Source organism: Berghia stephanieae, chromosome 6 (genome assembly GCF_034508935.2).
Source record: "Berghia stephanieae isolate SIO BIC M18660-M18661 chromosome 6, UCSD_Bste_1.3, whole genome shotgun sequence".
Classification (NCBI taxonomy): Eukaryota; Metazoa; Mollusca; class Gastropoda; order Nudibranchia; family Aeolidiidae; genus Berghia; species Berghia stephanieae.
The window spans coordinates 33,916,233-33,930,483 of record NC_088365.1 but is presented as its reverse complement, the minus strand read 5'-3'; the positions used below and the strand labels follow the sequence as shown (position 1 = coordinate 33,930,483).

Genomic DNA, 14,251 nt, shown 5'->3' with positions numbered 1-14,251 from the left:
TATAGCTAAGGTTTTACTTTATCAAAAGGATAAAAAGATCAACACTAGAATCAAATAGATCGGACTATGAAGTGAACTACAAATTGAAACAAATAAATACCATTATCGTATAATATGTTGAAGTGCCAAATATCCATTAGAATCTGAATGCACACAGCAGAAGAAACTGCTCTTCAAAGAAATGTGGAAACTATCACAGCATAAATTAAGATATATATACCAGTTATATCACTTTACACTTATATTGTTGTAAATGTAATGATAATGTCTAACACTTTGAGTGACGCCCATTTGTAGCATGCAGGCTATTATTGTGGTGGAAGTGGGGGTGGCTCTAATGCACTGAAGAATTAAATCGATTTATAAGGAACCTTGAAATCGGTAAACATGCTAACAATCGGAATAATTCCCTCTGTCCAAAACTTCTTAATCAAGAAATAAATGATAATAATACATAACGAGTAAATCCGTGAAGCAAAAGATAATCAATTTTAGATATTATAATATATGAAATGCGTAAAGCAGGGGGAAAAGCACTAGGATTCGATAGCAAAGTTAATTTAGTTTATTATGCTCTAAAGCCTAACAAAAAGTTCATAAATCAAACAAGATAATTCACAACGACAAACAATCTTTTTTTATTTCTTTGTCAAAACAAAAAGGCCAATGCCAAGATAACACAAAGTTAGCCAATTAAAAAATAGGATTGCAGTCACTGATTTCAAATTTAATTTTTCAAATTTTTCCGGACTTGTTTCATAAGTTCTTATCAGTTTTATTGTTTTTCAGACGATATTTATTGTACTTGGCGTGAGACCGACATGCACCTATATGCAGGGCTGAACGCAATTATGGGTTTGATTTAACATTGTTGTAATCGACAATATATTACGTTGGTTTGAGAGTCTTTCCATTACAACAATGAATCCATAGCAATTTGGGTTATCAGACCTGCAAATAAACACCCGTCGAGTGAGACTCCTTCAACTGTTGAAGACCTCGAACCAAATCGTATCACATTTTTGTTGAATAGGGTGTCCCGTTAGCTCGACAATTCATCAGTGCGCAAACGGAGTTAGACTCTGGGGAGAGCGTTAACCCATAGCCTGACACTGACCTAAAAATTACGTCAAGATACAAGACGTAACCAAAAGAAAATGAACAATGAGTTGTATCCAATAGTTCAACCAATAAGATCATTTGTTTCCTTGAGCACTACTTAATACCTCTTACTTTTTACTCTACTTTGACCATGATCGCCTTGAATTGTGACGTAAATGTTTGGAATGCATCAAGTTTTTAGATAACGAAGTATACCACCCACCAACTGTCCATCAAGCAGTTACTGGGTATCTGGATCTGCCAGATATGGTCGAAAGCACCTAATTTTAAAATCATATCAAAAGACGAGTCGGGAAATCCATTGCGTCAATGGATCGATATCTAGTTTATCCAACGGTGAGACCTGATTGAATAAAAAAGACTTTGGTGTTTGTCTTTTTAGATAACGGTAATAATAAATGAGGTGATAAGAATAACAAATGTTTGAAAAGTGACAAGCACATTGAAGTCTGGAACTTTTCATTGTAAAGTTCATGGGATTTGTGGCGGTCTGATTTCCTCCAAGTTGTAGGAAAGAATAAGGTCTACGGAAATATGCACATATGGAAATGTCTAATGAAACACACACACACACACACACACACACACTCACAAACGTTTGTCAAAAAACAAAAAAACAACATAAATTTGAAAGGGGGGGGGGGGCGCTCTTCAATACAGTTAAGATGATGAGATAGGTCAATTACCAGATAATTGAAATGATAAGCAAAATGTCTCTGGCTTTCAGACAATTTACCCATTTTACCTTACTGGACTCAGGGAGTAGCAGGTATTGTACATTGTGTTGGTACATAAGGGGTCCCAAATATACGGCTATGTCATTTTTTTGTGTGTGTATTCCATATTTGACCTGCTTATATGTCTTAATATTATAAAAGCATTGATCGTGTGGAATCGTTACAAAACCCTATATTTAATTAAGCATGGTGTTAGTCTGGTTTTTAATTAAAAAATGTTATTTAAACTCAACTTTATTGTATTATACGGGGTATCGGTCATTTATTCTACAAATAGATCATTCTACAAAACAATCAACCAGCCTTTTGTATTTTGGCGATTCGATATGAATAAAACATAACAGCTGTATTCCTTCTGTAGCCCGTTGGATAATGACATAAAATCCGGTGTACTGTGTGTACATATACTCAATGATCTGTAGGGCAAGAAATGCCTTATCACACTGTAGCGTACTCTTGGAGAGGAAAAAAAAAAACATTTTTAAAATGTTGGCCAGTAAATTCGTCCTTTCAAAATCGATCGATTAAAATTGACCCTCATCTTTCCAAAAAAACTCTCAAGCAAACCTAGCGAAGTCTCGGGTTTGAGAGTTGTTACCATGATAAGGGTTATTTAAACCGTCGATATTTGAAGGAAGAGTTTTCTGGCCAAATTTTTTAATACAACTTTTTCCAGAGTACGGCAGTTAACTGGTTAACATGTGAAGTACATTGGACGTTTGACCGTACATTATACTCGTAGATGGTAGGGGTTACAGAGGTTAGATACATAGAAATACCTATCATTATACATTTTGAAAGGTTCTGCTATAAAAAGCATTAAATGCATATTTTTAATGTTTTCGGTAACAGAAATTTAAAAGCTGATTAAAAAAAAAATTATTAGACGTCTATGTTTATTTTTATTCTTAATTGAAAATATTTTAAAAAGCAAATTAATTTATAGAAATTTGCTATATCACCATTTTTTTTTTTGTTTATGACTAAAATAAAAATAAAAATCGGAGATAAGAGGTCGGAGCAGTAGTGCAGTGAATGGTTATTAATTCGTCTTTAAGATCGGATGATTGCGGTTCGAAACCTGGTGTAACCAAAGGAGTTTTCTTGAGTTTTAAGAGGGTTTATCGAATACAGGCTTTGATAAAACGGATGTCTTTTAATGACCTAAAATGTGATGAATAAAAGTGCGGAACTAAAATGTTTAACTTTAATAGAAATTTGTATAAAGTAAATTAATATCAATTGAGCCTAGACCGACGTGTACATATTTGCAGGTTTGATAACCCAATTCCTTATGGGCCCGTTGTAATGGAAATCTATAAAAAAAAATTACCCACAATATTGTCCATTACAACAATTTTAAACTAAGCCCATAAGGATGTTCGGACATCAGACCTGCATATATGTATACGTCGGTCTAGACTTATTTAAAACATTTTGAATGGACATGTTCTATTTCTTTCATTTTTTTTCATTGAAAGAACAAAAATGGTGGAACCTGGTTTTAAGTTTTGGAAACATTTAAATTTGTGTTCGATTTAAAGAACAAGCTGAAATGGAATCCATTTCTTCATAGCAATATTGTGATGAAAACAATAAGAAGTGAAAATATATTTCCATGGAGCCAAACTAGCCATAAACCACATGCAATCATGCCTAACGACATAAAACGAAAACGTCTGAATGATAGGCAAATAACGCCTTTTGTGGAATAATACTTTGATGTATTGTACGGTAATGATAATGAATTCTTGGAATGACCCCGGTGTTGTATGAATGTGAAAATTCAATGAAGTGAAGTACTACAATAAAGTACCACATTGAATGTAGTGCCAGCTGAATGTACTTCTATAAATCGTTCACAATAGAACATTAGATTACATCCTCAGCTCCTGTGGCCATTTAAAGTCAGTAAAAATTTATCACAATCCTTTCGACCGAACAGTGCTTTTTTTAAAAGTCAGATTCAAAATGACAAAGAATGATGATGATGATGATGATGATGATGATGATGATGATGATGATGATGATCATGATGATGATAATAATAATAATAATAGGACTACTATTACTACTACTACTACTACTACTACTACTACTACTACTACTACTACTACTACTACTACTACTACTATACTACTACTACTACTATACTACTACTACTACTACTACTACACTACTACTACTACTACTACTACTACTACTACTACTACTACTACTACTACTACTACTAACTACTACTTCTACTACTATACTACTACTACTACTATACTATACTATACTACTACATACTATACTATATACTACTACTACTACTACTACTATACTAACTAACTACTACTAATAATATAATAATAATAATAATAATAATAATAATAATAATAATAATAATAATAATAATAATGATAGTAATAATAATAATAATATGTATAATAATATAATAATAATATAATAATAATAATAATAATATAATATATAATAATAATAATAATATATATAATAATTGTTTGAATTGATTATTATTGTCATCATCATCATCATCATCTCATCAATCATCATTCATCATCATTATTAATTATTATTATTATTATTTTTATTATTATTATTATTATTATTTATTATTATTATTATTATTTATTTTATTATTATTATTTATTATTATACAATATTATTAATTATTATTATTATTATTATTATTATTATTATTATTATTATTATATTATTATTATTATTATTATATATTATTATTATTATTATATTTTATTATTATTTTATTATTATATTATTATTATTATTATTATTATTATTATTATTATTATATATATTATTATTATTATTATTATTATTATTATTATATATTATTATTATTATGTTTGTTATTATTTATTATTATATTATTATTATTATTATTATTATTATTATTATTATTATTATTATTATTATTATTTTGTTTGTTGTTATTATTATTATTATTATTATTATTATATTATATTTATTATTATTTTTATTTATTATTATTATTATTATTATTATTATTATTATTATTATTATTATTATTATTATTATTATTATTATTATTATTATTATCATGATTATTATTATTATTATTATTATCATTACTATTATTATATTATTATTATTTATTATTATTATTATTATTATTATTATTATTATTATTATTATTATTATTATTATTATTTGTTTTTCTTCTTCTTCTTCTTCTTCTTCTTCTTTCTTCTTCTTCTTCTTTTCTATTATTATTATTATTATTATTTATTATTATTATTATTATTATTATTATTATTATTATTATTATTATTATTATTATTATTATTATTATTATTATTATTATTATTATTATCATTATTATTATTATTATTTATCATTACCATTATTATGTTTGTTATTATTATTATTATTATTATTATTATTATTATTATTATTAATATTATATTTATATCATTACTATTATCATTGATATTATTATCATCTGTATCATCATCATCATTATTATTATTATCACCGTCATCGTTATCACTACTATCATCACTACTACTTCCTCGTTTACGAGGTGGACATTATCCTCGTCAATTTCTTTATCTCAAACACCGTCGTTATCATTGTTTTTAAAAAAAGGAAATAATTATAACCAATCAGAATACAAACCCGACAAAACGGATCCAAGCCAAGCACAAAATACAGCTACTAAAGTCCTGTTATTAAATTCTCACATAATCCAGTTTTGTTCCAAGCATGCTTCGATCTCAATCAGTCTCTGACATAACACCACCGCAATTCTTACTGTATAGAAGAACTGGATTGATCGCACTGGTTTACTTGTTGTTTTTATTAATAACCACGTATAAACACTTACCGTTTACCTGATGCCTAAAGGCTAGTCTACATCTAAGCACCGGATTAACAATACGTAAGGGTGAGAATCGCCAAATCCGCGTATGACTGACAGAAGTTGTCAATAATAAAATGCAGATGTGACCACCGTGACAACATGTCGGAATGAACTAGACAAATAAAATAAATAAGTTAAACGTAAAAATGAACACAATTCGTATTTTTATCTTTTAAAGTAAAGAAACAAAACTCATTCCCGAAGTCTCAAGTTAGAGAGTTTTTGCCAAGATGAGGGTTATTCAAATTGATCGATCTTTGAAGGACGAGTTTTATGACCAAATGTTTAGATACATGTTTTTCTAGAGTACGACAGTTAACTGTTTAATTCCGCCCTCGGTTGGTCTGGATGTCCCTTTAGAGCTTTTCATTTCGTCTGCATGTTACATTGATGCCAGTGGAACGGATTTAATCGGATACAGCAAGCAGGACGGATCCGTGAGAGAACATTTAAAGTTATTAGCAGCAGCAGCAGCAGCAGCAGCAGCAGCAGCAGCAGCAGCAGAGGCCGTTCAAGATAAAGATCGTATGTCAAGTAATAGGGATAATCGGTCTGAAGTGTCGAATCCTACAATTGACTCAACTAGCATCCTTTATGGTACGCTGCGCTGGGCGCCTCTTTTTATTTCAAGTTGAGGCGTTTTGAAATTTAGAAGTGTGAAAAGAAAACACAGTCCTTAGACCAGACGGTCTACCTTGAATACTCTCTCTCTCTCTCTCTCTCTCTCTCTCTCTCTCTCTCTCTCTCTCTCTCTCTCTCTCCCTCTCTCTCTCTCTCTCTCTCTATCTATCTATCTATCTATCTATATATATCCCCTCCTCACTCTCTCTCTCTCTCTATCTATATATCTATTAATCAATACATCTATCTATCCCAGTCTCTCATCATCCCAATATGTGATAAGAAAAAAAATCATGAATTGGCTTTACTACATTACATGACCGCTCTATTTGCGTACCACTAGAATCAATTATTAATCCAATAAACCTTCCCGATTACTGCGTTAATAACGGTATTAGTTAATCCTGGATTAGTAGGTAAGTGTGATCTATACATTCCAACTTGTGTGGGCGAGGACGAACTCGTGGATTACTTGTTCTTTAGGTTTTTGTTTTCTCCTATGCTCGAAGTAGGAACACTCTCAGATCGTTTTTATTTTTATTTTTATATAATAATAATAATAATAAAAATATAATAATATAATAATAATAATAATATAATAATAAATAATAATGATGATGATGATGATGATGATAATGATCATAATAATAATAATAATAATAATAATAATAATAATAATAAATAAATAAATAAATAAAAAAGAACCACACATTGAACTGCCCCTCTCTCAGCTAAGGATCCGTGCCAGGACCAATAAAAAAAAGAGCAATGCCAATCCAGGACAAATTCTAGAAATAGGTAAAGGAAATAGATAAAGGGGAATAGAAGACATAGCAATAGTGACCTCACCGCCCACTTTGGGAAGTCAAAAGGCAGATCATTATAACACTTCATTATTGGAAGTGCAGTTGTATAGTCATCGTCTCGCATTACGACGAATTGTCTGGTAACAAAGTCGTCAAGTGGTATTGATTGTGGTCATTGACTGAATGGGTGACATTATGATAGTAACCACTCTGGCCCATGCGATATGGCCTTTGGAAGGCTCTTTTCTCAGATTACCCCACTCCACTTAGATGAAAATGAGTGTTTATTTAGTTTGTTTTTATGGGTTTTACAGCGCTAACGACACTTTTAGGTCATTTCGGTGCCAGTACAATAAGAGATGTAAGAGGAGGAAAGGAAAGGGGGGGGGGGTGTAAATTTGAAATGAAAGCACCAAAAAAATGTAAGATAAAGAGGGCCAATTCAAATAGGGACCAGAAGTTGTTGTTTGTTTTTAAGGGTTTTACGGCGCTTGCAACACATTTAGGTTATATCAGCGCCAGTAAAAAGAAGAAAATGGGATAGTAAAAGGTTCTAGAATTACAAATAAAGTACCCAAGAAAAAGTAAGACATAGGGGAATTGGGAACAAATAGGGATCAGATGTAGATTCCAAGAGCACACTACCAAAGTTCTTAGTTTGAGACCACCTATAAGTCTCATCCGGACACAAGCACAAAATCCAACAAAGAGGAATACACTCAAATGCTTACATTAAACATTAAAAATAACAAATATAATAATACATAACAGAGAGATGATTTACAAGGAAAAAATATCATCTCCCAAAACAATAACTATGCATTTGACTGTTTCCCTCCCCGCCAGGACTCCGACGAGGGCCAGAAAAAAACCAAGTAATCTCATTCCAAGACAAAGACAGAAAGCATGTTGGATAACAGATATAAGGCGATAGAAGACACAATATGTACCTCCCTGCCCGCTATGGGAGGTCAGGATCCCCACCCAGAGGGACCAGAAGATTTCATGAGTCATTTATCAATGTGCCTTTTGGAAACTACCTAAAAGGCACAAGCAACTTATCCCGCTATAAAGGGCACATTCAAATGTAAACAAAATACAATATATTCAAGAATAAAAACTATGATAGTATTACATAACAGAGAGGTGCTTACAATGACAATATATTCAACTGCTTCACTGTCACCAGAGATCCCTGCCAGGACCAGGAAAACCAAAGCAATGGCAATCTAGAACGAATAACGTAGAAAAGAAAAACCAATATAGGGAGGGGGGGGGGGGGTAGAAGAAGCAGCAAAAATGACCTCTCTGCCAACCATGAGAGGTCAAATATCCCAAGAAATGTGAATAAGTCTTGGATATTGTAAGAGCGTTAGTACGTACGGATGCCCAAAGAGCAACTTGGCCTATACTATAAATATAAAATCATGGTTCCATATGACCTGCTTAATTGATGAAACATTCATTGACATTGTGCTAATACCATAGGTTGCGGCAAGTTCTAAGCTCGACAAGGACAGCTCTACATGTGTCTTTTTTTTTGTTTGTGACTCCTTGATCACATGTCATGTCTACATGCCCTTTCCTGGATTTTACATAAAACTCAAAATTTGCCCTGTTCTTAAACTTTAATAGCACAGTGCGCATTCATTGTTTGTTTTGTTTGTTTCTAAGGGTTTTACGGCGCTTGCAACACATTCAGGTCATATCAGCGCCAGTAAAAAAAAGTTCTAGAATTACAATAAAGCATCCAAGAAAAGGAAGACAAAGGGGAATTTGTTCAAATAAGAAACAGGTGTAGATTCCAAAAGCACTCCATCAAAGTACTTAGTTTGAGATCACTAAAAGTCTCATCCAGACACAAGCACAGGTCCCCGCTAAGAGGAACACACTCAAATGTTTTACAAATCATATATAATATAAAGAAAGCAAAATACAGTGCATAACAGAGAGATGATTTACAATGAAAAAAATATCATCTCCCAAAACTAGCTATACATTCGACTGCTTCCCTCTCAGCCAAAGACTCCGGCCAAGGTCAGGACAAAACCAAGCAATCTCACCCCAAGACAGAGACAGAAAGCAATTGGAAAACAGATAAAGGGGGATAGAAGACACAGCAAGTACCTCCCTGCCCACTATGGGAGGAAGGAACCCCACCCAGGGGCATTCATTGTCTTTTGCTAAGCAACTCAATATTAGTAAAACGATGATGACACGAACAATCCATTCGCGTGTCTGCTCAAGGACCTATAAAAAGTTCAACACAGAGTGAGAGCTCTTGCCTGATTCCTTTCCACTGATTTATTACAGTCAAGGATAGGGCAAAACTGTAGAATATAATCATAACAACAAAAGACAGTTCTTCCGTAAATATTCCATTTTTATTAGTCAAGCCAACAACATATTAAATGAATTCATTGTAATATGAAATGAAAAGGGAGAAAATGAATACCATTCAATTCATAGAAAATTAAACTTACACCAAAGACTGATTAATTTATCAATAAATAAAGGGAAACAATCGGGTTCATTAAATAGTATTAGTAAAGTAGTCAATTCAATAGGATGTTTTAGAAGTTTAACAACTATATACATTCTGGCAGTGTTCACCGGTAAAATTAAATGTAGTACTTTATAACTATAAGGGCCATAGAGCTAGAGTTTGTCCCGGATTCTGTAACAGTAAACAGGCAGCAAAAATTAAATTGGTAATTAAATTAAATTGATTTAAAAAATAAAATCAAAATTCCCATTCTTCATCGCATTGAGGAAATTTATCTCTGGAGTCTATTTCAAGGGAAGACTAGAATAACCCAGGCATCACTCCCGGTGCAGCGCCGCAAATTGAGCTAGGGTGAGATGTCTTGCTCAAGGCCATACAGCCGGTGGGTGATCAAACTCGGTACTTTTCGGGTACGAAGCAAAGACCGTAAAGCTGAGCCACGCTGATGTATTTTGAATAGGACAGGTAATATCACAAAATATTTCCCACCAAATAGAGAGCATGCAGTGCATTCACTGCCAGATGTACAGATGGACTCTGGAAAATTTTTTTGACCATACCCAAAATTGAAACCATTCTGTTTGCGTATTAGTGAAGTCGTTTAATGCTGGGTGCCAATTGTGATATGTTTTTCTTCATTACCGTTGGCACGTTCTATTGCTCTTATTGAGCGCTACAATTATAATAAAAGGTAAGACAAGACGACTAGTAAAAAAAGACTAAAATAATATTCAAGAGCAATCTATCCCAATATCTAGCCTGAGATACAGACACATAATCAGCCAAAGCCAAGGGGACACATTCACATCAACATTTAACCAAGAATAGCACAAATGATTTACAAGAAATAAATATACCCCGACCCACCCCTCCAATTTAATCATTTTGACTGCTTCCTTCTCGAGAAAAGACCCCATGGTTAACCAGGATAAAAATCAAAGTACAGTAGTGGTAGTCTGATTCCAGGACTAGGACAAGGACTAGGACAATGTGAATGGTAAGAAGGGTTTATAGAGATTTAGATGACACTGGCGGATGACCTATCCCGTCCCAAGAGCTACACTATTCAGGGAAGTTTGCCCCCCCCCCTCCCTCCCCCTTACAGCTGATTTTAAAAAAACCTGTACTTGACCGGAAGTATCCTGTGAAAAAAACACCTACTTCCTGCATTAAAACTCATAGTATTACATTTACCTGATCTGTCACAGGCAGAGAAAATTCTGTAATCAAGAAAATAAATCATAACCCAAAATGCATTTTGTCCAATCTTATTTATATGAATATTTACTTAAAAACCTTTGGAAATTTCAGTAAAACGACCATATCATCACATAATTTCCTCTAAAAATTTTAATTAAAATCCGATGTGAGGGGGCCGGGCGCAAAAGACCCCAAACATCGATCCATAAACAACGTCATCGGTGCAACATTCCGCAGGGTTGCCAATTCAGGAGGCAAAAACTACCTGAACTTTAACGTGAACACATCAACCGATTACTATTTGAGCACTGAACTCCAGTAAAAAGATTGTACTTACTCTTTTTTTCTATTCAGAACATGATTGGAAAATATACTGAATTCCGTAAATATACTGAAAATTGACAACCTTGGTTCCAATACAGTCAAAGCAGTTTAATTAGAACAGCACCATTATATAGAAATTACTCCAATTAAGTGGCATTTCAATTAACTGATTCCTTGGATAGCCTTCATGATTGGATCAACCTATCAAGACTACGTATAATCTTCTGTGATAATCATAACAAAAGTGATACAGAGCTTGCTTTCAATTGCTTGTCTAACATTTTGCTTTAAGTTTTTCATAACGTTCGCCAATACAACTTGTAGCTATGATTACATGCTGGAATAAAATGGGTGACCATAAATAACTACCATGTATTTTGATGAAATTGTCACTAATACCCTCCAATATGAAGCCTGTTTCACCGTATTTAACAACACATTAAATAATTCAACCAATGTATGATGCCTCGTTAAAAAGCAAACAGTCAGTTGCATCATGAACCACTATCTTACTGAATACTCTTAGTTCCCATAGATGCTCAATTTGTAAAATCCAGCAAATAAGAGGGAATGAATTATAAGTCACTCAATAGCATTTTAACCGTTGATGAAAAAGTTAGTTTAGAACCTTAAGACAAAGCTTGCTATTCCTCTTACTATAAATATTTTTAGTTGACTGTTAAATGGAATACTATTCTAAAACATTTTGATGATGCTCTCAAATCATTCAAATTAACTTATGCGCATTCTGATTAATCAGTATAAGCATTGTCTATAAAAAAATTTGTCACTGGCAAATTGTTCCAATTATGCGGCTGTCCCAACTAAGCCGCGTTCCAATTAGCGGCTTTGACTGTATAAGAATATATCTATTTTTAAAATATTGATAGCATAATATTTGTATTCAAATATAGTTGTTCATCTTGTGAATTGAAGGAATGATTTGATTTTCATTATGGCAACAACAAAACATGGAACACGGTGAAGTCGTTGTACATGATAGTATCCCTATTACTAAAGTTATAACTAGTCTAATTAATACAATATTGTGCAGGAATGTGGCACAAAATAAATAACAAATATAAAACAAAACATAATTTATTCATAAGTACATTTATCATGAATCAATTTTTAAAAAAATATAGATTAAGTCATTTTATATCACATTTAAAGCAAAAGTTGTTAAGCAAATCAATCAGGAATTGTGTAGTACTTTGACAGTAAATTCCTATAAATTAAGCAACATTGATCAAGTTTTCCAGAAATATTGTAACTATAATACCTTTCCGCCCTAACTATGCCCACCTTTCCCATATCAATCTAGAAGTATCTAGAATGTGAGGATTTTTGGGGGGTTAAAAAAATATATGTTATTAAATCAAGGAAAATAAATGGTGAAAATAAAACCTTTCGTCGATTTTTGTGTCAAATGTCATGAAAAACAGTTTTTGATATATACTACAGTATATAGGAATGATGGTGACCTTAATGCTAGATCCTATCAATAATAATAATAATAAATGATAAATATCATGTTTGCTGTTGGCTTGTCTTTCAATAACACCAATTTTAAAGATTAATTTAAGCACCAAAGACAAAAGTTCAAAATACAAAAGATTAATGAATGAAATGAAAACAAGCAAAATCGAGCTATATTTGAACCTTGTCTATATAACATCAAAAAGTTCAAAGTTCACAAGTTTATCTTGTGCCTCTAGTATAACATCTAAAAAATCTATTCTAATATGTAAAAATGAAGGAATAAAATAATTTTAACACAGTACTCGCTGGATTCTAGCACTCTCTCTCTCTCTCACACACTCTCTCTCTCTCTCTCTCTCTCTCTCTCTCTCTCTCTCTCTCTCTCTCTCTCTCTCTCTCTCTCTCTCTGTCTGTCTGGAGAAGCCAAGAAGTGAGCTAGAATCTGAATGTGCCGAAATCAAATGATCACGGGGGATAACAACTTATTATGAAGATAAAATCAGGCCACCCAGCTCCAGCATGCCGGATTGCAGAGTGTGTAGAATCCAGCTAGTACTGTCATGGAAATACATCAATGCCCTGCCTAGATGACAATTTAAAACCAAGTATATATGATAAAAAAAATAGTAATTGTCTTAAAAACAAAACTGCATTATAAAAATAATAATTAAGCACAATACCTTTAAGAGATGATAAAACAAAACTGAAAAAAAAAAAAAATAAATAAAGCATCTCTCATGCAGCCCATTATTGTATACTATGGCCACGCTCATTCAAAAAAAAAAAAAAAAAAATACAGTCCACTAAAAAAAGTTCATGCCTTTTTCATTAACTAAAAATGCCCCTCAATGTCTCATAATGGTATTATGTATGGCTGAAGCCCATGTTTAACCAGTTAACTGCCGTACTCTGGAATGACTTGTATTCAAAAATCTGGCCAGGAAACTAATCCTTCAAATATCAATCGATTTAAATTCTCTCAACTTGGCAAAAACTCTCAAAGCTGGGACCTTGTGAGGTCCCAGGTTTGAGAGCTTTTGTCAAAATGTGAGTCATTAAAATTGATCAAAAATTTGAAAGACGACTTTTCTGACATTTATAATTATGTCTTTCCAAAGTGCAGCAGTTAACTGGTTAAAATTGAATGATAAGCTTTATTGACAACATGTGAGTCAAAACAAATGCTTTCATCGAAGGAGGTGAGTTTTCTTTCTCAAACTTCAAAAAACATTCATAAATTCTGATCATTTTCACTTTAACTCCGTTTTCTTACTTAGCATTTAGATATAGCAATATCCATTAAACGTGCTCTAAGCGCTATACAATGGATCCTTAGCTAACAGCAACACTTAATATGTAGGACGATACAGGATGCCTGTTAGGCAATAATATAATTTTTCCGACAGATACAACATTGTTAACGGCCAGGTACTCATTTTACACCTGAATACGGTGAGAGATGTGAGTAAAGAGCCTTTTCCAAGGACTCAACTATGCACTGCGAGGAGCACAACTCGAACCCAGGACATTCCAATATGAAGGC

General features: G+C 32.6%; 1 protein-coding gene across 2 annotated transcripts in view; it reads right to left on the bottom strand.

Moving 5' to 3' along the window:
• LOC144974922 (uncharacterized) overlaps nt 1–5,580 on the bottom strand; it is a 65,467-nt gene extending 59,887 nt beyond the window's left edge. Inside the window, exon 1 of one of the 2 annotated variants that reach the window (XM_078918435.1) lies at nt 5,526–5,580. The gene's annotated coding sequence lies outside the window, so the exon portion shown is untranslated. Of the gene's footprint in view, nt 1–100; nt 244–5,525 lie in introns of those variants that run through there. The other variant, XM_078918433.1, reaches the window with a different exon arrangement.
• Between the last annotated feature and the right edge of the window lie 8,671 nt (nt 5,581–14,251).